General features: G+C 44.9%; 2 protein-coding genes across 2 annotated transcripts in view; one reads left to right on the top strand and one right to left on the bottom strand.

The window, feature by feature from the left end:
- ZHX3 (zinc fingers and homeoboxes 3) overlaps positions 1-20,202 on the bottom strand; it is a 63,115-nt gene extending 42,913 nt beyond the window's left edge. Inside the window, exon 1 of the mRNA XM_077832196.1 lies at positions 20,097-20,202. The gene's annotated coding sequence lies outside the window, so the exon portion shown is untranslated. The remainder of the gene's footprint in view (positions 1-20,096) is intronic.
- Positions 20,203-20,593: 391 nt separating this feature from the next.
- LPIN3 (lipin 3) overlaps positions 20,594-25,176 on the top strand; it is a 48,685-nt gene continuing 44,102 nt past the window's right edge. Inside the window, exon 1 of the mRNA XM_077832202.1 lies at positions 20,594-21,270. The gene's annotated coding sequence lies outside the window, so the exon portion shown is untranslated. The remainder of the gene's footprint in view (positions 21,271-25,176) is intronic.

Raw genomic sequence — 25,176 nt, 5'->3', positions numbered from 1 at the left:
TTGTGACTCATGGTTTTTGAATGCATGGGATTGCCCATGCTCTGAATCTCAATCACAGAAGTAACCACAGAACTTCTTAATAACCCATATGGTTTACAGCGGGGGTAGGCAACCTATGGCACGCGTGCTGAAGGCGGCATGCGAGCTGATTTTCAGTGGCACTCACACTGCCCGGGTCTTGGCCACCGGTCCGGGGGGCTCTGCATTTTAATTTAATTTTAAATGAAGCTTCTTAAACATTTTAAAAACCTCATTTACTTGACATTCACTGATAGTTTAGTTATAGATTATGGACTTATAAAAAGAGACCTTCTAAAAACATTCAAATGTATTACTGGCATGTGAAACCGTAAATCAGAATGAATAAATGACGACTCGGCACACCACTTCTGCAAAGTTGCCGATCCCTGGTTTATACACTTTTTTTTTTTTTTCCTCCAGGCCGGTGCAGTTCTCCTCTAATTCAGCACAACACCTAAGCAAGTGCTTTAACTATAAGCATCTGAGCCGTTCCATTGAAATCACTAGGACTGAAAGAACACTCAACAGCTCTGCTGAATAGAGATGAGATTATTCATGTCCTGGTACAAACATGTTTAAGTGCTTTGCTGAACTGGACCTCAGTGTTCCTACTTGGAGAAAGAGGGGAGAAACTGTCCAGTAGTTAGGGCTCTCAATCCTTACTGTATCTAGCCTCCCAACACCCCTGTGAGGCAGTGCAGCGGTATGATCCCCATTGTGCAGATGGGAAAACTGAGGCACAGAGCAGCTAAGTGGCTTGCCTGACATCACACAGGAAGTCTGTGGCTGAGCAGGGAAAACGTAAAATGGGGATAATCACGCTTACCGACCTCACAGCGATGCTGCGAGGATTAACACATTAATGACTGTAAGGCAGTCCAGTACCTCTGAAAGATAGAAAGCTAAGACGTTACACCTTCAGAATGTACACAGAATGAATTCACAACACGAATCCTGAAGAACAGATTGCCAGTGAGTCTGGATTTTCCAGCACTCTTCATTGAAATGTGTTGTGAGTCAAGATACTATACTTCAATCTGCATCTTTCTTATTTATATGGAATCTGTCCAGATAGGCAGGCCCAAAACGTGATCTGTTCCTTGTCCTTCACCCCAAACTTTCTCTTCCAAATCCATCTAGTTTATGTATGTGCTTTTCACCCCAAAACAACTGCTTTAATTCTGTTCTTGTTTTTCTTCCATGCTAGAAATATGATGACACTATCAAACCACAGTGTGCATCCATGACAGAGGGGGGAAAATAGTTCAGCAATGAACCAATTTCAGTGCAAAACTCCCATGGGATGGTAATAAACTTGAGGAAACCAATTTAAATTGAAGGGAAAGAAACAACTTGCCATTGTCAGCACTCCTAACTCAAAGCATTCATAAACCATGAGTTGGGCCCCCAAACTCACGAGACTGGATTACGTCATGAGATTTTTAAAAATAAAGTGGGGGGGGGAGTTATTTGCCTTACCCTTTTTAAGCCTTTAGGGTTCATGTTTTCAAGCTTTTCTTTTTTCTTTTTCTTTTTTAAGAAAGTAAGTTTCTAGCCCTCATAGAGAATAGGAATCACATGGCTGTAAGAAACAGGAACTGGGGCTTCATGGACAGCATCAAGTATTGCAAGGTTTGTGATACCATGGCGAGAGTTGGCAACAATGCAAGATCATTTTCAAACCTTTTGCATAATTTAAAACTAGTTCAATTACGGCCTCCGCCAAAGCCTGTGTCAATCGGAGTCTTTCCACTGACATCCATGGCTTTTGGATCAAACCCTTCATTTCTATTAAATGTCTGGCTAAACCCCTAAAATAGTGGGAGGGGGATGTTACAAAACACCAAGAGAATCTATTAATAGTGTAAATACGCTGCTGTGTACCCCCGTGGCCACCTTCGATTCTAAATCTGCTTCATTGAGTCCCCACAAACAAATATCAATATTCTCTCTGGTCTTATGGCTAGTTCATACCTGATCTAGGCACCTAAGGAATCAGTAAGCTATAATTAGAGACTTGTTGCAAAAGATTTTTGAGGTGCGTGCCCACAAAAGTACAAAAAGTAAAGGAGACTTTTTTGCAAGGTACTTGTAGTACACATAAAGAAAAGGAGTACTTGTGGCACCTTAGAGACTAACCAATTTGTTTGAGCACAAGCTTTCGTGAGCTACAGCTCACTTCATCGGATGCATACTGTGGAAACTGCAGAAGACATTATATACACAGAGACCATGAAACAATACCTCCGCCCACCCCACTCTCCTGCTGGTAATAGCTTATCTAAAGTGATCACTCTCCTTACAATAAGAAAAGGAGTACTTGTGGCACCTTAGAGACTAACCAATTTATTAAATTGGTTAGTCTCTAAGGTGCCACAAGTACTCCTTTTCTTTTTGCGAATACAGACTAACACGGCTGTTACTCTGAAACCTCTCCTTACAATGTGTATGATAATCAAATTGGGCCATTTCCAGCACAAATCCAGGGTTTCTCACCCTCCGCCCCCCCACACACAAACTCACTCTCCTGCTGGTAATAGCCCATCCAAAGTGACCACTCTCTTTACAATGTGCATGATAATCAAGGTGGGCCATTTCCAGCACAAATCTAGGTTTTCTCACCCCCCCCCCCTTTTTTTTTTTCCAAAAACCACACACACAAACTCACTCTCCTGCTGGTAATAGCTCATCCAAACTGACCACTCTCCTTACAATGTGTATGATAATCAAGGTGGGCCATTTCCAGCACAAATCCAAGTTTAACCAGAACGTCTGGGGGGAGGGGGGTAGGAAAAAACAAGGGGAAATAGGCTACCTTGCATAATGACTTAGCCACTCCCAGTCTCTATTTAAGCCTAAATTAATAGTATCCAATTTGCAAATGAATTCCAATTCAGCAGTTTCTCGCTGGAGTCTGGATTTGAAGTTTTTTTGTTTTAAGATAGCGACCTTCGTGTCTGTAATTGCGTGACCAGAGAGATTGAAGTGTTCTCCGACTGATTTATGAATGTTATAATTCTTGACATCTGATTTGTGTCCATTTATTCTTTTACGTAGAGACTGTCCAGTTTCTATGGGCTATTACCAGCAGGAGAGTGAGTTTGTGGGGGGGGGGGGGGGGCGGAGGGTGAGAAAACCTGGATTTGTGCTGGAAATGGCCCCACTTGATTATCATACACATTGTAAGGAGAGTGATCACTTTAGATAAGCTATTACCAGCAGGAGAGTGGGGTGGGAGGAGGTATTGTTTCATGGTCTCTGTGTATATACTGTTTTCTGCAGTTTCCACAGTATGCATCCGATGAAGTGAGCTGTAGCTCACGAAAGCTTATGCTCAAATAAATTGGTTAGTCTCTAAGGTGCCACAAGTACTCCTTTTCTTTTTGCGAATACAGACTAACACGGCTGTTACTCTGAAACCTGTAGTACACACAGTGACAGCAGCTTGCTTTATGGGCTTTTTCGTTTGTTTTTTTTATAAAAGCCACTTTGTTTACTCACGTCAATTGACCTTTCTTGTTTGCGCTCTCTCTCTGTCTCTCATTCGAAAGTATTTTCAGCTTCTGATTTACCTGGTTTTTTTGTTTGTTTTAAGGCGGGGTTTAAAATCAGTTTAAAAAACAAAACCAAACCCTAAGCTTTATTCAGTTTATAGGAAGATTAACAACTAAATCTTTTTTTTTCCTTTACTGGAATTCTTTTTCAGTGCAGGATGTGCACATTCCTTTGTTACTGAAGGGCTGTTGACATTATTATTTATTTTTAGAAAATCAAAGTATTTGCAGGGGAGGGGAGAGAGGAGACTCAAACAATGCCAGGGCTTCTTTGAGTCAATTACTAACATAAGTAAAAGCATGAAAAGAAAATAGCGGAGTGACCTGCTCCCAAGTCTGTCTATATATATATTTTTAAATCATTTGGATGAAAATATTGGCCTGGAAGTCTAAATTTTTAAAATAAGATACCGCAAAGCATAAAGACAGGCCTGACTTTTTTGACAAAGGTTAACAATATTAGCAATTCACACTGCTCTAAATCTTTGGGAGGCAGTATGGCCTAGAGGGTAGAGCACTGGACTGGGACTCTGGAGAGTTGGTTTCTATTCCCAGCTCTGCCACAGGCCTGCTGGATGACCTTGGGCAAGCCACTGCACTTTTGTGCCTCAGTTTTCCATCCATACAATGAGGATAACAACTGACACTTTGGTAAAGTGCTTTGACATCAATAGATGAAAACCTCTGTGTAAGAACTAGGTTATTGTGATTATAACAATTTTATATTGTGACACAAGTCCCATTTTCATCACCCCAAATGTGTACATAACTTTAGTCATGTGAGTAGTTTCATTGCCTTCAATGGGACCACTCATCTGCCTAAAGTTACACACATCCTTAAACATTTTCAGGATCAGGGCCTAAATACATGACCCACCTCCCTCATCCTACTCCTCCCCAAATTAAAAACATTCTTTTGGGCCTCATAACTGTTGTGACATATCATAACTTAGCAAACCTTAAGTTTAATATTTGAAACTGAATCAAGTGCCCCAAAACCAGAACCACAACTGAGCATTCAGTATTAGCATCTAAGCTGCCATTTATGTTTTGCTAATTATTTCTATATTTGGAAGAAAACTCAGAGTCAGATCACTACTTTACTTGTTTAGGCAGCAAGCGGAACTGCTTCCAAGAGGTGAGAGAATTCTAGTTCTCTGCAAGCATTTCATTTGGACTTATGAACCTGAGCATTCAAGCAAGCAGCAGACAGGAGTCCACAGTCAGCCAGGTTTTGAATTGCTGTATTTGGGGCACATCACCATTCACAGAATATCAGGGTTGGAAGGGACCTCAGGAGGTCATCTAGTCCAACCCCCTGCTCAAAGCAGGACCAATCCCCAACTAAATCATCCCAGCCAGGGCTTTGTCAAGCCTGACCTTAAAAACTTCTAAGGAAGTTTACATTATTGATACCACAAACTGGAGAGATGATTCATATCATCTGCAGCCTGTAAGGGTCAGATTTTCAAGAGTGGCTGAAAACTCTCATTGATATCAACAGGAGTCAGCCACCCTTGGAATGCCTCTCTAAAAATACTGATGTGGGTTTTTTTGTTAATCACTACAAGTCTGCCAAGTATCTAAAGCTAAATGCTATCTTATGCTTCAGGCTTTCAAATAACAGGGAGACAGTGTTAAATAACCACTAACACATTCCCGTGAACTTCATAAATTTGCATACTGTACTTAAAGGACCATTAATTTAAGTGTATCTTGGTTATATTTACACCCAATTATCTTGATAGCGGCCATACCAGGAAATCATCATGCATCCGATGAAGTGAGCTGTAGCTCACGAAAGCTTACGCTCAGATAAAGTTGTTAGTCTCTAAGGTGCCACAAGTCCTCCTTTTCTTCATACCAGGAAAGGAAGTACAGGAGAAAATAGACACTGAAGCTAAAAAGGGTTTTGATACAAGAGTATTATGTTGGGTCCTTTACACACAGCTCCACAAGCACCGCTTCTCCTAGGAGGTGTTCCATTTAACTTACTTCCTCTGACAGTTGGGCTGCTAAGAATGTAGCTGTTTGGCTACAAAGTTTTGATAGCCATTAACAAAAATATTTTAAGTCTAAATTCCAGTTTAAAACCATTTCTTTCCCGGAAATACTGATATGCTAAACATCCCATTTTCCACCATCCTACCTCATTAAATTTCTAAAGCCAGCTTCAAAGAAAGCTTGAACACAGATCATTAAAAAAACCACACAAAAAAACCCAACCACCTTATTACCAGGACCAGATTGTTTTTAAACAATGTGTCACTTTATTCTATTTGTTTACTTTTTCCATTTCAATCAGCTCAACAGTTTTGTTTTTGTTTCTAGCAAGTTCATATACAAATAAGTGCAGCAGCATTTAAAAAAAAAATATTTTTTTTTTGGAGGGATCCACAACACTGCAGGGGAACATTTTAACTAAAAGCAATCTCCACGTCTGTCCCAACACCACCTCTTCCCTGAAGGAAGGGAAAAAAGGCACTGACATTTTAAAATGCCACATGACCTTTTTATATTTTCTTCCGAGTTTTGGAACTCTAGCCCACTGACAAATTGAAAAGCAGCAGAAACTCACGTGCAAAGCAGCATTTCTCAGTGGTAAGAGGAGGAAGAACAATAAATAAACACCTTGCATGTCCTTTCAAAAATATCTTTATAGTTTATACCTCTAGTGTGTGGCACATCCTCTTGCCTCTTATACTAGTTTTGTCCTTTTCCATTTGTCCTTTTCCATTTCCAAGACTTATTTCTCTCTTAAAGGCAAACCTCCTCCCCTATGGAAATAAGTAACCATTTTCAAAACAAGAGATTCAACTATTGTAAAATCTCAGCTACTGAACTAGGTACACGGACTTTCTTGGGGAGCGTGTGCAGGCAAGTGATGAAAGCAAGTACAGCCTGCCCTGTTTCTGTAAGCCCTTAGCAGCTCTGGTCTTGTGAGTTAGAAGGGAATTAAACTGAATTGAGTTTGCAGTTTCAGTGCCCTGCCCCAGGAAGGGCGATGACTGGGAGCAGAGGGACAAGACAACACACAATGCCATCACCAGCAGTAACCAGAGTTTATTTTGCTCAAGACCTTGTCAGCTAAGATTTGTTAAGAGTAATGCAGGAGGCATCCCACAGAAAGTGGGAGGAACATAAAAGGCAAAAACCATATTGACATATAAGCCTCAATACTGCACAAACAATTAATAGTTACACGGTGCTTTGCCTTGCCAAAGCATGTGTCTAGACACCAGCCTTGCTGACAACAGATTTCTAAGGCCTTGTCTACACTGGCCGCTTTACAGCACCGCAACTTTTGTCTCTCAGGGGGGTGAAAAACACCCCCCTGAGTGCTGAAAGTTTCAGCGCTGTAACATAGTAGTATAGACAGTGCTACGGCACCGGTAGCTACTCCCCTGGTGGGGATGGGGTTTTTTTATAGCTCCCAGAGCTGGTGCCGCGACAACACAGCCACGTTAAAGCACTGCTGCGACAGCTAGTGAAGACGTGCCCTAAGCATACACTAGATTTTCATGCTTGCTCTGCAGCATCAATTTACCACTTGGTAGACCCCACAAAACGAAGGGCCAATTTTTACCCACTTCTTCCACCAGTTTTAAACGGACATCCAACTTCAAAAAGCCTCAAATTCCAAGGACAATCAGACAGGAAAGTTTTCAGCGTTCCCTTTTAGCTTGTGTTCTCTAGAAAGAATTGTTAACACGTGGAGGAGTAAATCTGAAGTAAACCCAGTGACAGAGTTTTAGGATCTTCCCCAGCGGAAGTTATCTAACCAGTTTGCACCTGCAGACCTCTCATTCATTATAGCACAGTCAATGCATCTAAGTTTAGGGTACCTTACCATTAGGGTACAAAAATGTTCTGAACAATGGAACTAGGTAAACTAATAGCCTTACCCCTGTGCAAAACCAAGTCTTACCCGAGACCCCACCATAATAATCAGGTTCTCTTTGCTCATTCATTAAGCAGAAGTTTAGTCTCAAAATGCATAACACATAAGCACACCTTGTCTCAATTGTCGGCCCGCACTGAGCAGAGAGAACAGCAAGCTCCTTGAGTGTCAGTTCCCATCCATTCCACAGAAAATGTGTGTGGAATACAGGAACAAAACTACTAGGGCAAGCTATGATTCACAAATGGGGTCTAGATGGGCATTAGCATGTGTGAAGCATTGACACAGGGGAGGAGGGATAGCTCAGTGGTTTGAGCATTGGCCTGCTAAACCCAGGGTTGTGAGCTCAACCCTTGAGGGTGGCCATTTAGGGATATGGGGCAAAAATTGGTTGGATGATTTAATTGGGGATGGGTCCTACTTTGAGCAGGGGGTTAGAGTAGATGATCTCCTGAGGTCCCTTCCAAGCCTGATATTCTATGACACTAAAGCCTGGTACAGTTCAACAAAAACGCAGAGGTCTCTGCCTCAAGGACCATACAGTCTAATAAATCAAGATACACAGAGGACCCCAGAACAGGTTTTTAAATAAATCAAGGTGGAGTTGGCACTATAACTTCCCGGGGCTTACGACTAGCACTGTGTGCTAAGATTAGTTACTCCTAACTAACTCTATCAAGTGTCTTACAACTACAACACCCACCTGCTGAAGTGAGGAAACAGACTGACAGAGCCAGAAGGGTACCCAGAAGTCACCTACTAAAGGACAGGCCCAACAAAGAAAGCAACAGATCGCCACTAGCCATCACCTTCAGCCCCCAACTAAAACCTCTCCAGCGCATCATCAAGGATCTACCACCTATCCTGAAGGACAATCCCTCACTCTCACAGATCTTGGGAGACAGGCCAGTCCTTGCTTACAGAGAGCCCCCCAACCTGAAGCAAATACTCACCAGCAACCACACAACAAAACCACTCACCCAGGAACCTATCCTTGAAACAAAACCCGCTTCCAACTCCGTCCACATATCTACTCAGGGGACACCATCCTAGGACCCAATCACATCAGCCGCACTATCAGAGGCTCGTTCACCTGCACATCTACCAATGTGATAGATGCCATCATGTGCCAGCAATGCCCCTCTGCCATGTACGTTGGCCAAACCGGACAGTCTCTACGTAAAAGAATAAATGAACACAAGTCAGAGGTCAGGAATTATAACATTGAAAAAACCAGTCGGAGAACACTTCAGTCTCCCCGGTCACACGATTACAGACCTAAAAGTGGCAATACTACAACAAAAAATCTTCAAACACAGACTCCAGCGAGAGACTGCTGAATCGGAATTCATTTGCAAACTGGACACCATTAACTTAGGCTTGAATAAAGACTGGGAGTGGATGTGTCATGACACAAAGTAAAACTATTTCCCCTTGCTTATTTTTTCCTCCTACTGTTACTCACACCTTCTTGCCAACTGTTGGCAGTGGGCCATCCTGATTATCACTACAAAAGGTTTTTTTCTCCTGCTGATAATAGCTCACCTTAACTGATCACTCTCGTATTTTCCACTGAATGCATCCAATGAAGTGAGCTGTAGCTCACGAAAGCTTATGCTCAAATAAATTTGTTAGTATCTAAGATGCCACAAGTACTCCTCATTCTTTTAACTCTACATAAGTGATTAGTTCTACTGACTTCAATGGGACGACTCACATATATAAAGTGATGCACACATTTACATCTTTGCAGGATTGGGGCTTAGAATACCCACCTTGCATATACATAACTTACTTCCCTACCAGTGAAAGGCAGCCGCTATTCAACAGCGTATCCCACAGCAGTCTTAACTGGGGAGGTAAAGAATACCTCTTCCTTCTGCAGTGCCCATGGATGTTTTTGTTGGGCAAAATACAATTGCAAAAATTGGAACCTGCTGAAGATATCCTGGGGATAACAGCCCTACTTTAAAAAGTGATGTGGAACCAATTAGCTTCAAGTAGTCATGGCCCTGAGTTTACATTGCAGCCAAATGATAGCAGTTCCAGGAGCAGTACAGTGAGTCCTCACACTGTGCTGGGACATCTGAGAGAGTACTGACTCAGAAGGAAGAATGCCACTGAATCCCAAATACTTCCCTCTGCATGTAGGTTTTCCTAAGAATTCTCCCACACGAATAGTAGCCAGGCCTGCCCTCTGCTTAGATGGCAGCTCAAGGTGGCATAGATGCACACAGGGTAATTTTGTTTTTCATAGTAGCTGTGAATACGAAATGAGTCAGTGTTACTATAAAAACTGTAGGTTGATTCATTCTGATTTCTACACAGGAACAGCATGTGTGAGGTTTACACAAAGCAGGGCAAACACTTCTAAACATAGTACTTGTTTCATATCGGTGACAGATCAGAAAAATAGAATGGTGAAGTGTCCGTAAAGAATTTTAGCTCACAATGAAACAAAGAAAAGCATTAAAGCAAAGGCCCCCCCACCCCACCCCCCAATTTGTGGCAGTTACCACATTACACTGAATTTCCTCTTTCCTGCTTTTAGAGAATCATTACAATGCTAAATACCCTTAGCACTGAGTGCAGCCTGTTATTTAAAGCCTCTGTTACATTTCCATGGAACATGGGGGAGGGAGAGCATTGTAACAAGTGGATTTTGGTCTTGATGAATTATTCACGTCCATTTTCTTACACTGATTCCAGCCCAGATGACTGTTCCTTCTGTATCAATGTGATTGAGGTTGTTTTAAATAGTTCTACCTCAGATTAACAAGCAGCCCAAACTAGCATTCTCCTACTTGGAAATAATTTTAAAAAGGGGGAAATTTCAAAAGGGGATCCTAGATTTATGTCTTGATAAAAACAGTATAACTACGTACTGCACGTGCTTCAGGGGGACATGATTTCACACGAATACTCGTGCAATTAGAAATGTGCTTAAAATCAAATTAACGCTCATGTGAAGAAGGAACAAACTCACCTTTCCAATGGGCATGGAAACTCTGTTCCAAGAGACTTTATTGACACACATCTGAATTGTTAACATCTCCAAAATCATTAAAGGTATCAAGTACACGTATTCAAAAGGCTAGGTGAGGTGGTAGAAAGATAATGATGGGAACGAGCTATACTAGTTTAAAGAACAGGAGTACTTGTGGCACTTTAGAGACTAACAAATTTATAAGAGCATAAGCTTTCGTGGGCTACAGCCCACTTCATCGGATGCATAGAATCGAACATATAGTCAGAAGATATATATATATATACATACAGAGAAGGTGGAAGTTGCCATACAAACTGTAAGAGGCTAATTGATTAAGATGAGCTATTATCAGCAGGAGAAAAAAACTTTTGCAGTGATAATCAAGATGGCCCATTTAGACAGTTGACAAGAAGGTGCGAGGATACTTAACATGGGGAAATAGATTCAATATGTGTAATAACCCAGCCACTCTGCACTGATGGCAAGTAAATGTCTGCTTAAATGACACCCCTGACAAGGCACAAATGGCCCATTTGCTATTAACAACAGATAGTCCCTGAGCCAGCAATTGGCTCAGCATGGGAGGTCCTTGGTATTGAGCAATGGGGCTCTGCATCGGTACAAGGTGCCAGCAGGGGATTTGGTAACTTACTCTTCTGACACTGGACCAAGACACCTCAGCTCATTAAATACAACTACATGAAAAAGTGTCCAAGATGTATTGTTTATAACTAGTTTTATACTCAAAATATGCTGCAAAAACAATTAGTGGAGCACTGTGGAAGACCCCTACCAATACCCGTATGCTGAATGGAGTTTGAGAAGGAAATCTAGACACTAGACCAAGCAACAAAAACCTAAACCTTAAATGCTGTTTGTCCAGTTTGAACATCCTTGTTTGTCAAAATTTAAACTGACAAGAGGTTCAAAGCCCTCTTCACAGAAACTTAGATGCTGACTGATTCTTACAAAAAAAATCAAGAGAGCAGAATTAACTTCATAGGGCCATTTGTTTAAATTTTGCTTTCACACACACACACACACACAGTCAATTTATTTGGGTGTTAACCAGGCACTTCACTTTTTGTAAAATAAAAATGTCTCTCAGAGACTACGACGAATTGGCCTCCTGCTCCCACTGCAATACATCATACTGCATCTGAAGAGGCAACATGAAAAGAAAGCACCTGATGCACGTGCGCGCACACACACAAAAGAGCTTTGTCGGTTTGCAGCAGCATTTGGAGTACATGTAGGACGCTCTTCAGAACAATTAGATTGTAATCAGGAAAATGGCTTGTATCCCAATTGCAACGTTGACCCACTGAAATGCATTCAGAACGCTGATGCAAAGACCATGTTCCTATCCTGTCACCCTGACCACACCATGCCACTCTTTGCATCCCTCCACTAGCAAACCTATGTTGTCCACTTATTCACTTTTCAAACAAGCAAAGCATACTTTCGCCCAGGCCACCCTTCACACTTCGGAGGAGCTCCCCATAAACTTCCATATGTTTATCCTGCTTTAAACTCTCCTTTGATGTGATGCTTACAAAAAACTTGACAAAGGTTTGGCTGCTGGTGTGGAGACCAAGGCCCACCATGCTGATTAATATTGTCTCTCTGTTTCCTTGCAAATCCCCATTCCCTCCGACCACCGTCTGTATCCATCCGTTGTCTAATTTTATACTTAGATGGTAAGCTTTTGGGGCAGGGATAGTCTTTTTGCTCTGTGTTTATACAGCAGGTAGTACAACAGGGTCCAGGCCCATGACTGTTGCTCCTAGGTGCTACTGCCATAAAATAAAATAACAGAAATTGAACTGACCTCCTATAACACTGGGATTACACAGAAAAGGTTTGATTTGTGTAGGGTTTTGGCTGGATAAGGGCGAAACACCAAATCAGTTGCAATGTGCAGCCCTAAAGACTTCTGGTTAGAGGGTTTTTGGAGAGGGCTGAGGGTATGCTTCCCCAAATTGTGAAGGGGTGGACAGGAGTCTCTGTAGGTGCCTGGCTGGCTGAGTTCCCGTTGCAATGGTGTCCCTAGCTTTTGTTTGCCAGAAGCTGGGAATGGGGGACAGGGAACGGATCACTTGATAATAACCTGTTCTGTTCATTCCCTCTGGGGCACCTGGCATTGGCCACTGTCTGAAGACAGGATACTGGGCTAGACAGACCTTTGGTCTCACCCAGTAATGCTGCTAGGATTTTATTTACTGTGTTGTGAACTCTGTGAGGGCACCCACAGCCTTGGATAGGTGTTTTTATTATCTTCATCTAAATGAATAAAAGTAGGGAGTATATGAAAAATAAAATGGGGGGATAACTGGGAACACAAGACAGGTTGTCTATAACTAAGGTTTCTAGTTTGCAGTGTGTAATTGTGTAAATCAATGGTTTGATTTTAGTAACATTAGCTTAGCTCTTAGTGTGCTTAGATAGTGCTCTTCTTAGAACTACTGAAAAAAACTGGGACTTGTCCAATAGCCAATGCCTCTGGAGCTCAATCCTCCAAAGCACTGAACACCCTCACTTCCCAGAGACTACAGTCAATCAAGGGCATTCAGCATCTAAGAGAGCTCAGCACCACAAGAGATTGGAACATGTGATGGGGTATACAGACCCCACACTGACCAAGAAGGGGTTAATGAGAGCCTGTGGCCCCAATCAGCCCCACCCCAATGCACCTGTGCAAGGTATCAAGCCTGGAGGGAGGAGCTAAAAAAGGAAATGCCCAGCTCACTCTGGTGGCTGAGTAGGATAGAGAACAGACCTCTTGAGCTAGCCTTATGAAGGAAGGCATGGCTGGGGCTAGAGCCTAATCAAAGACTGCTGAAAGGAAGTGCCTAATTGGAACCTCCCAGACGTCAGACTCTCCCTAGGGCAGGTAGGCCTTATGCAGGACCTTTTGTTCCTCATAACTAGTTGAGCTCCCCTTTGTTCTGAGACCTGCAGAAATGTCTGCCTGTGAAGAGCCTGGCAGACAGGTTTGCTGTGCAAGCCCTGGTAGGAAGCAGAGCAGTGCAGCAGAGGGCCTGAATGAACAGACCTTACAGGGTCCCTGGTGGGAACCCAGAGTAGAATACAGGTTTGGGTTCCCCTAGTGGCCCACCTAAGGTAGTGGTGTGAAGACATTACAGTAGGGGTCGGCAACCTTTCAGAAGTGGTGTGCTGAGACTTCATTTATTCACTCTGATTTAAGGCTTCGTGTGCCAGTATCACATTAATGTTTTTAGAAAGTCTTTCTCTATAAGTCTAGAATATATAGCTATTGTTGTATGTAAAGTAAATAAGGTTTTAAAAATGTTTAAGAAGCTTCATTTAAAATTAAATTAAAATGCAGAGTTTCCCCCAGGCTGGTGGCTGGGACCCAGGCAGAGAGAGTGCCACTGAAAATCGGCACGCAAGCCATAGGTTGCCTACCCCTGCACTAGAGCCGCTGGCTGGAAGGCCCATAAAGGCCAAAGTTGGGCTGAGGATCTGGTGCAATGATGCCAAGCTATTGTCTTTGCTAAAAGGGGTAGGACTAAAAGTGACCTGGCTGGAGGTCCAGGTGACTGGAAGCCACAGAGTACTGCAGGGCCAAAGTGGCTGTCTAAAGTGGGTACCAAAGGAGGAGGAGAGCTGCCACACCCAACCATGAGGGAATGCACCTGCGGAGAGTATGCTTTGCTGCAGACCACTAGTGAGCACAGGAGCTTTTTAGGGCCCAGTAGCCCTTTTGCAGGTATTGCATGCATGCATATGTACACATACACAGATTAGAGACCAACATTTTGCAAATCCAGCAAAAAAAAAAACCACTTAACTTATGAGGGGGAAAAAATCCCACCTATATTCTGTGAATTAACAAGTGATATCATAATTATGCATTAAAAATTATATTTAGAGCTAGTCCCTTTCAAACTGTGTGGATGGTGCCACTCAACCTTAAAAACGCTGATAACACTTCACAGCTGGAGCAATGAAGATGACCAATTACCTCCCCAGGAGAGGGGGGGGGGAAAAAATCTGTCAACAGCCTTAAAAATTATTTTAAAACCTCTGAATTATGGGGCTGCAGTTCCATCATAATGGTTCATGAAAACCTTACACGATTCTGGATCAAGTTACAGACTTGCATTTCAATTGCTTCTTTGTACTATATAAACAAATGCAAAAATACTATGTTCAGGAAACTTTAACGTTATCCAATTAGAATAAAAAGCCTGCAATGAGAGTTGAGGTTCCTATAGCATTAGCAATTCACTTACATTGCACATGCTGTATATTTGATATAAAAATTATTAGCATTATATAGTATGCATACCAGCAAACAGTATTAAACAATATGCTTGACAAGGAAAACAGTAGAAGAAAATGCTACGTAGTCAGTTTCCCATTCAAGCATTAGCACAATGTTGGGATTGCAAACACAGAGGATTGTTTTGTTCAAAGCACTTTCTACTGGAGAGGATTTTAAAAGTTTCCTGGAAGTATTTCTATTGGTCTTAAAGTGTTACAGAGCAGAATATGTATGTGGCTGTTTATAACGTGACCCTGGGTGTCCCTCTAACAGTCTGAAATCAGCTGTGAGTAGACTGAGCCCTTGTATCTAACGGAGCAAGTCAATCAGGGACTGATCTGAGTATTCCTCAAGCAGAAAGAAAAGGGCTAAGAGAGATGGGGGATGTACTTACTTCCCAGTCAGAGCCACCTCCTTTAAGTGACTTCTGCCCTCTAGTCTCAGTGAATTTTCTAATGCTCATTACTTAAATCAAAACTATCCTCCCTCAGACACTGCTCTATATTAAGGACTATATTTATATGCCAAGTTCCACCAGTTAAACTTCAGCCATCTCAGATGTAGCCCTGTCCAAAAATATATTATTAGAACTTCTTAAAATCCCCCCCACACACGCACACTCTCCACTCAAAGGTAGCTGGAAGGCTTTTCCCCAAATTTTCCCCAAAACATTCATCTTTGCAGAGAGCTCAAACATGAAAAAAATTTTATACCCACAGATGAAACTTTTGGGAAGTTGAGTGCAACTACATGGATGAAGCAATAATGGAAACATTTGCAACCTTAACACTATCGAGTGCTTTCAAGCAAATGCTAAAATACATAAGAGGCCTGTATATAGCTTGTGGGATATTGTTTAACAACAATGAGGCAAGTAAGAGACATTGGGAAAGCATAATACATACATCAGAAGGTACTTTGAGGAATGTAAACAGTTTCTAAAATTACACTTAAGAATTTTGGTGGAACATAGGGAGGAGGGCAGCAAGTCAAGTGACCAGGAATACATTTAAGGAGGGAGATCAACAGATAATATGCAGCTCAAAGCTGAGAGGAGAGCAAAGAAGCCAAGGTTTTCTGTGTGTGTGTGTGTATGTATGTATGTATATAAAATATATGCTAGATGAAAACAAACCAAAACTATAATTACACCTTGAGGAACTGGTGACAAACAAGCCACTGTAGCTTTACTCTCATTTTGTAATCACTAGCCCCTCTCAAGTCACTGCCTTATGTATACTCGAGCTACATCACATGATGATCAAATAATAATGATGATCAAACAAAGGTGAGAGATGTCTTTTGTTTTTTTGGTTAAATGAAAAAACAGGTTATTTTGGGAAAAATGCTAACATACCCACCCAGACCACCCCTCAGCCTGGCAAAAGAAGAATATACTGCAGGCCTTACACCTGGCCAAAGGAAAGCTCTGTCAGTCCAGCAGGGGAAGCTGAATGGCCCTCAGGGACGGCCCAGGCATCAGCCCTTACACTACTGCTAGCCCAAGCAGCCCATGATGGCACACTGTGGGAGCAAGAGAAGGAAGATAATGTTACAGACATACTAAGGTCCTGCTCCTGCATCCTTATTCTCATGAATAGTCCCTTGGTGATATTTCACATGCAGAAGGGTTGCAAAATCAGATCCTAAAGATGGGGGTGGTGGGGAAAGGGGTTAAGGGAAAAATACACAGAGGTGGAAAACAAAGGCTAAGTGAAATGTTTGAGGAAATTGAGTTTCCAAAAAAAACCAAAACCACCCACCATAAAAGCCGTAAGTTTGTGTGTATGATTTTGAACAGCTGAAAAATTAGAATGACAGTAAGAAACATGGGAAACATTATTCCAGCTCCTGCCCGCTGCTTGCATAAGTTCCACAGACTCTGCATAGCTGTTTATTTCCATATCCACCAGGCTGCATCTAAACTTTAAAGCAAGAATCTATGGTCCCAGTTGTATTGGAATGGGAAATAATAACCTGATGCCCAGAGAAAGGGGACAACGTCCCTAGCTCTCATTGAATATAGCAGGAGTTACAGGGTGTTCATGACCTCTCAGGATCTGGCCTCCAGTTTGCAAATGATGTAACCTGTGCGGCTGAGGCTAAGAACTGGAGAGGTACATGCTGATTTATTTTTGCAACAGAGTAAACAGTGCTGAAACAAAAATGCAATAGCAACACCCACTTTGCTCCTACCCACAGAGGTGGATCAGGATTCCAAGGCAGCATGGGTGTCAATATAGCCGTATAATGATAAAGTGGCACAACGTGCATTTAGAACAGACTGAAAGTTTCTGTCTTCCCCTCCTGAGCTACGCATCAAATGTTGCACAATACATCCACGTCACAGATCCAACCTAGTTAATATAGTTATCATTAAATTGCAGTTCTCTTCTACGGTAAATACAGTGTTCTCTTTAATTCCTTTGCTTCTGTCAGTGGTGGCTCTGAATTTTTCCTCCTCCACGTCTTTTTAAAAACAAATTAATTGAGACTAAGATGTTCCAGCTAGTGAGGTAAACTTTTGGCTCTTTTATATCCATGGAGAATAGCCCATCAAAGTTTCTTAGGACACTATGATCTTTGGTTTGGGATTGTGTGGAAATAGGAGGTGGTCAGGGAGAAAGTTTACTTGGTGTTGTAACAACCCTGAACTACGGCAATAATCCTGCAGTGGCAGAAATGAGAGAGAAAGAGGAGCTAAAACACAGACATCTTTTTTCCAGCTGGGATTAGAAATGGAAAACCTCACTGTAAAGAGCTTGTTGAAAAACTTCAAGCAAACTACACAACAGCCCCTCCCATGCTCAGAACTGCAGTGTGTGTTTTAAAAGGCCAGCGTAAATCTGTGCAGTCACTTCTCAGAAATGTTAACCAGCCAAAGAAAAGTGATGCAAGACCCCAACCCTCCACACTTTCCATCCAGGCTCCACACCTGATTTACTCAAATGCACTGGATGCCCAGTATCCTCTACAGCCAGCTGCCTGGCGGGAGGAGGCTTGAAGCCCCCAGCAACTCACTAGACACACACTACAAATGTGACTAACTCAGAGGACCCAATTACTAGTTGGCTCCAGTTGGTAGCACAGACAGGACTTTAACCTAATAATCCAGGGGATTAGATTGGCTAGGAAACAACATTCCAAGAAAGAAATGGTCCTGTGGTTAGGGCTCAGCAGGGAAGATCTGGGTTCTTCTAATCCTGTCTCTGCCACAGATTTCTTGTGTGACAATGGGCAAGTTACTTTGGGCCAGATTTCTGAAGGTATATAGATATCTAAAGATGGATTTGTAGGGGAGTTGTAGGCTTCTGAAAATCTCACTAGAAGACTGCTTGTATCTTTAGACACCAAAATACCTTTGAAAATCTGCCTCAGCACCTCTGTTTTCCTACCTGAAAAAGGGGGATAACATCTCTCTCACAAAGAGGTGTTCCAAGGCTAATTGCATGGGATCACAGCAGCATCAAAGAGTCTACACCTCAATAACTCCATCCATGCTACAAACTGTATGCCATGACCAGATCAGGGATAGCTATAATTTGCTCCCCAACCCTGGTTCTATTTGTAGGTCCTGAAGCAATCTAGAAGTAGACACAAATGGACACTGGGGAAAAAACACAACCTCAAAACAACTCAGCTGCTCAGAGTGCTGGGAAGGGCTAAGGTAGAAGTACCATGGATGTATTTTGTTAATAGACTGGCATTTTCATTTAGTCAATCATCTGATTAAAGCCAGCACCAGTTTACAAAACTGATGTTCTGGACTGATGCTAGGCTGAGACAGGCAGGGGTGAAGGAAGAACACTGCATGGATACACCAAAGCCCACTACACCCCTATGCCAGCTCTGTTCCCAACCTTACCAGTATCATGCTGCACGCTGCTCTTCCCCAACACACACACATGCCAGCCCCTACCCCCTTCTTGGGCCTCAGCCATGCAAATCGCCTGCCAATGTCAAGCAAATACACACTTGTTTGTAAACATCCAAAGCCTCTTTTATTCCTCTCCACCCCCGCACTTTCACCATCCCCTTCCGGGAGCTAGACCACAGCAGGGGGGAGCAGCACGGAGGTGCCTGGGCAGCCCCCAGGAGATCATCTGGGCACCCTTCCCTTCCCCCAAGTGCCTGGGGCTCTCCACGGAGGATGGGAACTCCTACTGAAAGGAGAGTGAAAGAAAAGGGAGGGAGCGAGCAAAGGCAGGAAAGCGAAGACGGTTGGTGGCAAAGAGGGGAGTAGCCAGGGGATGGTCAGCTGGGGAAAAGATTGGGCGGGGGGGTGAGCAAAAAGCGGTGTAGAAGGAACGGGGCAGTCCCCAGGCCAGGTGATGGGGGGGGGCAGGTGAGAGATGAGATGGGGGCAGGAGCTGGGGGTAGGGGTGTGACGAAGGCAATAGCCAGGGGATGGGGGCAGGAGGAGCCGTGAGGAGGGTAGGGGAATGGGGGGGAGGGCAGGGGATGGGGTGAATCGGAGGGCAGGAGCCTGGAAGGAGGGTGGGTCGGGTGGCGGTGGGGCAGGAGCCGGGCGGTGGATCAGGGGGCAGGGTGGGAGGGTGGATCGGGGGGCAGGAGCCGGGAAGGAGGGCAGAGGGGTGGGGTGGATCGGGGGGCAGGAGCCGGGAAGGAGAGCAGAGGGGTGGGGTGGATCGGGGGGCAGGAGCCGGGAAGGAGGGCAGAGGGGTGGGGTGGATCGGGGGGGCAGGAGCCGGGAAGGAGGGCAGAGGGGTGGGGTGGATCGGGGGGGCAGGAGCCGGGAAGGAGGGCAGAGGGGTGGGGTGGATCGGGGGGCAGGAGCCGGGAAGGAGGGCAGAGGGGTGGGGTGGATCGGGGGCGCAGGAGCCGGGAAGGAGGGCAGAGGGGTGGGGTGGATCGGGGGCGCAGGAGCCGGGAAGGAGGGCAGAGGGGTGGGGTGGATCGGGGGCGCAGGAGCCGGGAAGGAGGGCAGAGGGGTGGGGTGGATCGGGGGCGCAGGAGCCGGGAAGGAGGGCAGAGGGGTGAGGTGGATCGGGGGGGCAGGAGCCGGGAAGGAGGGCAGAGGGGTGGGGTGGATCGGGGGGGCAGGAGCCGGGAAGGAGGGCAGAGGGGTGGGGTGGATCGGGGGGGCAGGAGCCGGGAAGGAGGGCAGAGGGGTGGGGTGGATCGGGGGGGCAGGAGCCGGGAAGGAGGGCAGAGGGGTGGGGTGGATCGGGGGGGCAGGAGCCGGGAAGGAGGGCAGAGGGGTGGGGTGGATCGGGGGGCAGGAGCCGGGAAGGGGGGCAGGATGGATGGGGGGGCAGGAGCAGGGGACCCCCGGTGGCCCCGCCCCAGTGCAGACGGGCCGAGCCGCTCGGGACTCACCTCCAGCGGCTCCCCTGCCCGGCTGGCTCGGTGCGAGTGGCAGCAGCGGGCAGCGCTCCCGGCGGCGGAGGCCCGGGCTGTGCCCACGGGGCGGGCGGGGGCGGACGGGACACCCAGCGGAGCTGCCGGGCGGACGCTCCAGCACCAGTCTAAGCGGGGGAGGAGGATAGGGGGCGGGTCCAGCAACATCAATATGCACGGAGGATGGGGTTTGCTCGGGCGGGCGGAGAAGCGCGGGGCGGGCGGGCGCAACACACACGAGGATCAGCGAGAATGAGTAACATTCGGCGGTGAAGGGTGACGTAATCGAATCGGAGTCGGTCCTGCCTCGAGCGCATGCGCAGCTCCTGTGGCGTCGGGGCAGGGTCCCTACATCTCTGGGTTTTTTACGTGCCCCCCCCTTCTTCCCCCCGCTCCCTGCCCTTCTCCTTCCCCCTTTTCTTCTCCCCTCCACTGCCCCCCTCCCGCTCCCCCACTCCTCCCAGGCCTGGCCAGCGCAGCGCCCCACAGCGCGTGGGGTGAGCCCTGCTCCCTGCAGCGCCCCACAGGCGCTGCCCCTGCACCCGCTGCTGTGAGGGCCGGCGGCGGCGAGCAGCGCCCAGGGGGAGCCGAGGGCCACTTCTTGCTCCGCCTCCTCGTGCCTTGCTGGGGCTGGCGTGGGGCCCTTGGCTTCACTGGGACGTCTTGTGTGAGGTGAAGGATTTGGCCCTAGCGCCGGCGCAGCTCCGAAAAGTACAGCAGGGCCCAACCCCCACATAAAGGCCCTGGCGGCGCAGAGAGAACGGGGACCCGGGGGCGTCCCCAGGGCGGGGCCGGCATAAGAACCTGACTGAAGAACAGGGTCCTCCTGATGCTGCCGAGAGTTGCAGCTGGGCACAGGGCAGCGGGACGCTGCACAGGTGTCATGGTACCCGTGGGCATAACCCTGTGCAGGGTGGGGCAGTGGGGCAGACCTGCCTATTCTGTGGTCTGCTTTGTAAGATTAAAATCGTCTCATGGACCCTCCTTCTCCCCCATCCACCCAACTGTTTGGTTCTCAAATTATGTTCTGCAAATCACCAGAATGAACTCTACAGCCTGCTGGTTACCCATGGACTTGAACTTAAGACCCACTCAGCTAATGGCCTGATCCTGCAAACACCCACATGAGAGGTCCCGCTATCGGACTATAAGAGTGAGTAAAATTTCTTACATGCATAATTGTGTGCATGATCGGGGCCTCTTGGGATCCCTTCCATCCTGAAATGCGACTAACTCACTGGAACAATATAACATGCTTTTAACTACTGAATATCTTTTATTTGGCACCCTATCATAAGCCCTGCCCCACTTCAGACCAAAATAACATACCCTGCTTCGTGTATGTGAGTGTGTCTCAAACAAAAATGATACCAATGGACTTTCTGCACCTACGCTGTTCCATTTCAGGGAGGCTTTCCAACAGGATCTGTTTAGCATTCACCTGATTATACAGGTGGAGAGTTTATTTCTATAGCACCCTAACATATGCAGCGGGTTAACAGAAATATAAAAGTGCAAGTCCCTGTCCTGAAAAGCAGAGCATCTTAATCCCTGATCCGGCTTCCCTTGAAATCAATAGCATTGACCTCGGTGAAGCAGGGTCAGGCCCCAACCAAGACAATTTACAGACACAGGGGAATGGGGAAAGGGTTACAATACTTGCTTAAAATTATATTTGATTCCACATCTAATTCCCACTTTTTATTGGTTCCTAGCTCCACATCAAACTGTTTTTTAATCCTAGCTTCTTGTTCTGGAGTGGGGGAAAATGTTAACCCTTGCTTCTTTCCTATTTTATTGTATTTTATTTTTAAATATACATTTGTTAACAGCTCAGTCACTGGGAGGTTCAAACACAGATCACTTTCAGGAGAGAATCCTGAATCTGTAAAAACTCCAAGATGAGGACTATATTAGCTCTTCATGGTCTGTACAATGCTGTGTGCACCCTACTGCTTTTGAAATAATTGTAGAACCTGAGCCTGCATTCAGATCTGTGTGGGTGACACCTTGATCTCATGCTAAGCCCAACGGGACTTGACAGGTCTCTACAAAAACAGGGGTCTTCCTGTGCCGACCCCACTGCAGGATTCAAGCTTTAGGATGAATCCCAGCCCCATTGAAGGCAATGGCAAAATTCTCATTGATTTTAGTGGGACTAGGGTGTCATCCTAGCACAGTGGGTCCTGGCCCAGACCTGGGGCCTAGATGCCACAACAGTACCTCTGGGTAACTTTACTTATGAGAGTAGCCTCATTGGCTTGAATGGGACTGACTACCCATATGAGTAAAGTTATGCACGAGTGTAACTTTGCAGGATCAGGCCTCTAGCAAGCTGCTCTGTGTGCAACAAGGAAGCTCAGTGCAGTCCAAGGGGCTCTGTTGTATTAATTTAGATGGAATAAATGGGCCCAAGGAGTTAAAGGCCCTGGACCCTGGAACTGTTCAACATTAGAGGCTCAGGGTTTGCTATACAGTAGACCTCAGCCTGCTTTACCACCATGGCAAACACACCATTCAAAATCCTTTTAGCCCTTTATTAAAGATACAAGGGGGGGAAAGGCAAACCAGTGAAAGCACCTGAAATGTAACATATTTTAAGAGGCTTTTATTTTAACAACATTTCTTTAGCTGCAGGGCGGTTTTAGAAGGAAAACTCCCTTTGCTTACCATCATTAATATCATCTAAGAGAGTCTTAATTGTTCTTTTTGTGGAGATAAGAAGTTAGTTGAGATGGGCTGGAGACGTCTAGGGTGCTGTTGTTTCTAAAGTCCAGGCCCATTTCCTAGAAGACAAAATGAGACAAACACACAAGAGGAAAGAACAGAACAGCAAAATAGAAAATGCAGCTTCTGTCTTAGGGATTGAGTCTCACTGTCAGCCTCACTGCTGGAAAACAGAGGCACATTAGCCTGCTTCTCACTCCTAGAAGGGAACGCCTGGATAAAGGGCTTGGGTGGAGGGGACTGCTCCCATGGGGCAATTTGTGGGTTGTGTCCTAAGACTGTAAGGTCTTAGGAGCTGTGAGCTGTCATTAGAAGTGCTTGTAAAGCACCTACCATACATTTAGTATAAATAACAATAATAATTAATACTGAGCATACTTTAAAATGTAAATAAAAAATTATAAAACTGTGGCACACATTTTTTTATAAAGCTTTATTTGTTTTAAATTATAGTAAAATCATCCCTGGAACTAGATGCCAGTTTAGTACTAAGGATAAGGGATTCTATAGCTGAATACAGAGCAAATGAGACACCTGTTTTTCTTTTCATAAACCTAATGGGTCAGATTCTGTTCTCAGTTACGCTGGTGTACATATGGCATAACTGTATAAATCTGTGGAGTTCCTGCGATGTACACCGCTATAGCCAAGAGTAGAATTTGATTTGTGTGTCCTTAGGCAAATGAGAAAAATATTATGAACACACTGTCCTTTCAGCCACTTCGGTCTGTTTGGAACATCCGATCAGCGTTGTTGCCAACTTTCCTGATTTTATGGTGCATCTGGTGGTGTGGGTTGTTTTTTTATTTTAGTTTGGTTTGGGGGTGTTTTTATTTGTTTTTAACCTCTGGCTCCCAGAGTCAAGTGAATAAAGATTTTATTTAAAAGAAAGTACATTTCTAGTTCTTGTATTTGTGAAGAATAGCATGAACCGTACCATTGACAAGCCAGAAGGCAACCCCCGCCCCAATTTATTGTTTTTTAAAACAATAAAGATTTGGGGGGGCCTGGCTCATGATTTTTCAACAATTGGAGTTGGCAATACTGGATCCTATTTTATTTGCATATCTCTTAAATACATATTTCCTTGGCAGATCCTTCTCCTCCTCTCACTATTCCAGTCTGACTTGACCTTTCCCAGGAATAGAAAATAAATAATAGTAATAAACTCCCCCACTGTGCTAACTCAAGTGGTTTTGCTGATCCAAAGTATGTGACTGAAGGTCATGGCATGACAAGCCTTTAGAAATTACAACCACCTTTGAACAAACTACCTGTGCTCTGGTTGGTTTCACTTTCGCTGCATGGGAATTTTAACAACTCTGAGCACATTCATTCTTTCCCCCCTCCTATTATGTGCTGAGTCACCTCTTTCAAAAGCCTCTGGAACTCTTTGTTGATCCACTGAAGGAAATCAGAGCCCCTGCGAAGCCAGCTGAGGAGAGACAGGAAACACAGTGCTTTGCCAGGCTTCCCCTGCTGCCTCTCTCTGTGGTTTTAAATGCCTGCTTATCTCTTCTAGGAGGGAGCCCCTTGATAAAGTGCTTGGGAAATCCCTTTCACATCCAAACCTTCCTATCCTGGCTGGGAATTCCCTGTGACTGGCCACAGAGAGGGGGAGGGTGTCACTTACATGAAGCCCATTGCTGCTGTGTTTTCTTTCCCCTCACTTCAGACAGCAGCAATGCGGAAGCAGCAGCCACAGCGGTGAGGCTAATCCAGCCCTCTGGCTCACTCACCCAGCAGCCTTTCCTGAACTGGCCTGGTAGATAGAGGTCAGCTCTGACCTCTATTACGCATCAGATTATCAATTTAGCTAGAGGTGGGCCAAAGAAGGGAAAGCCCCCAGCCCTTCTGAACTATCTGTCCCTGGCTCTGTTTTCCACCCTGTGTTTTCCTGCTATGGAGTAGATTTTCTACGGTTTGTGTTTTTGTTTGCTGAAGTAACATCTTTACTGGCTTCAGAGTAACAGCCGTGTTAGTCTGTATTCGCAAAAAGAAAAGAAGTACTTGTGGCACCTTAGAGACTAACCAATTTATTTGAGCATAAGCTTTCGTGAGCTACAGCTCACTTCATCGGATGCATACTGTGAAAAATACAGAAGATGTTTTTATACACACAGACCATGAAAAAAATGGGTGTTTATCACTACAAAAGGTTTTCTCTCCCCCCACCCCACTCTCCTGTTGGTAATAGCTTATATAAATTGGTTAGTCTCTAAGGTGCCACAAGTACTCCTTTTCTCTTTACTGGCTATGAGACCTTTGTGTGGACGCCATTTCTAGGACTTTTACAAATCAATCACTGTGTCCAGACCAACTCATACATTAA

Source organism: Eretmochelys imbricata, chromosome 13 (genome assembly GCF_965152235.1).
Source record: "Eretmochelys imbricata isolate rEreImb1 chromosome 13, rEreImb1.hap1, whole genome shotgun sequence".
NCBI classification, from domain to species: domain Eukaryota; kingdom Metazoa; phylum Chordata; order Testudines; family Cheloniidae; genus Eretmochelys; species Eretmochelys imbricata.
The sequence above is the reverse complement of the archived record's forward strand: the minus strand, read 5'-3'. Positions and strand labels throughout refer to the sequence as shown.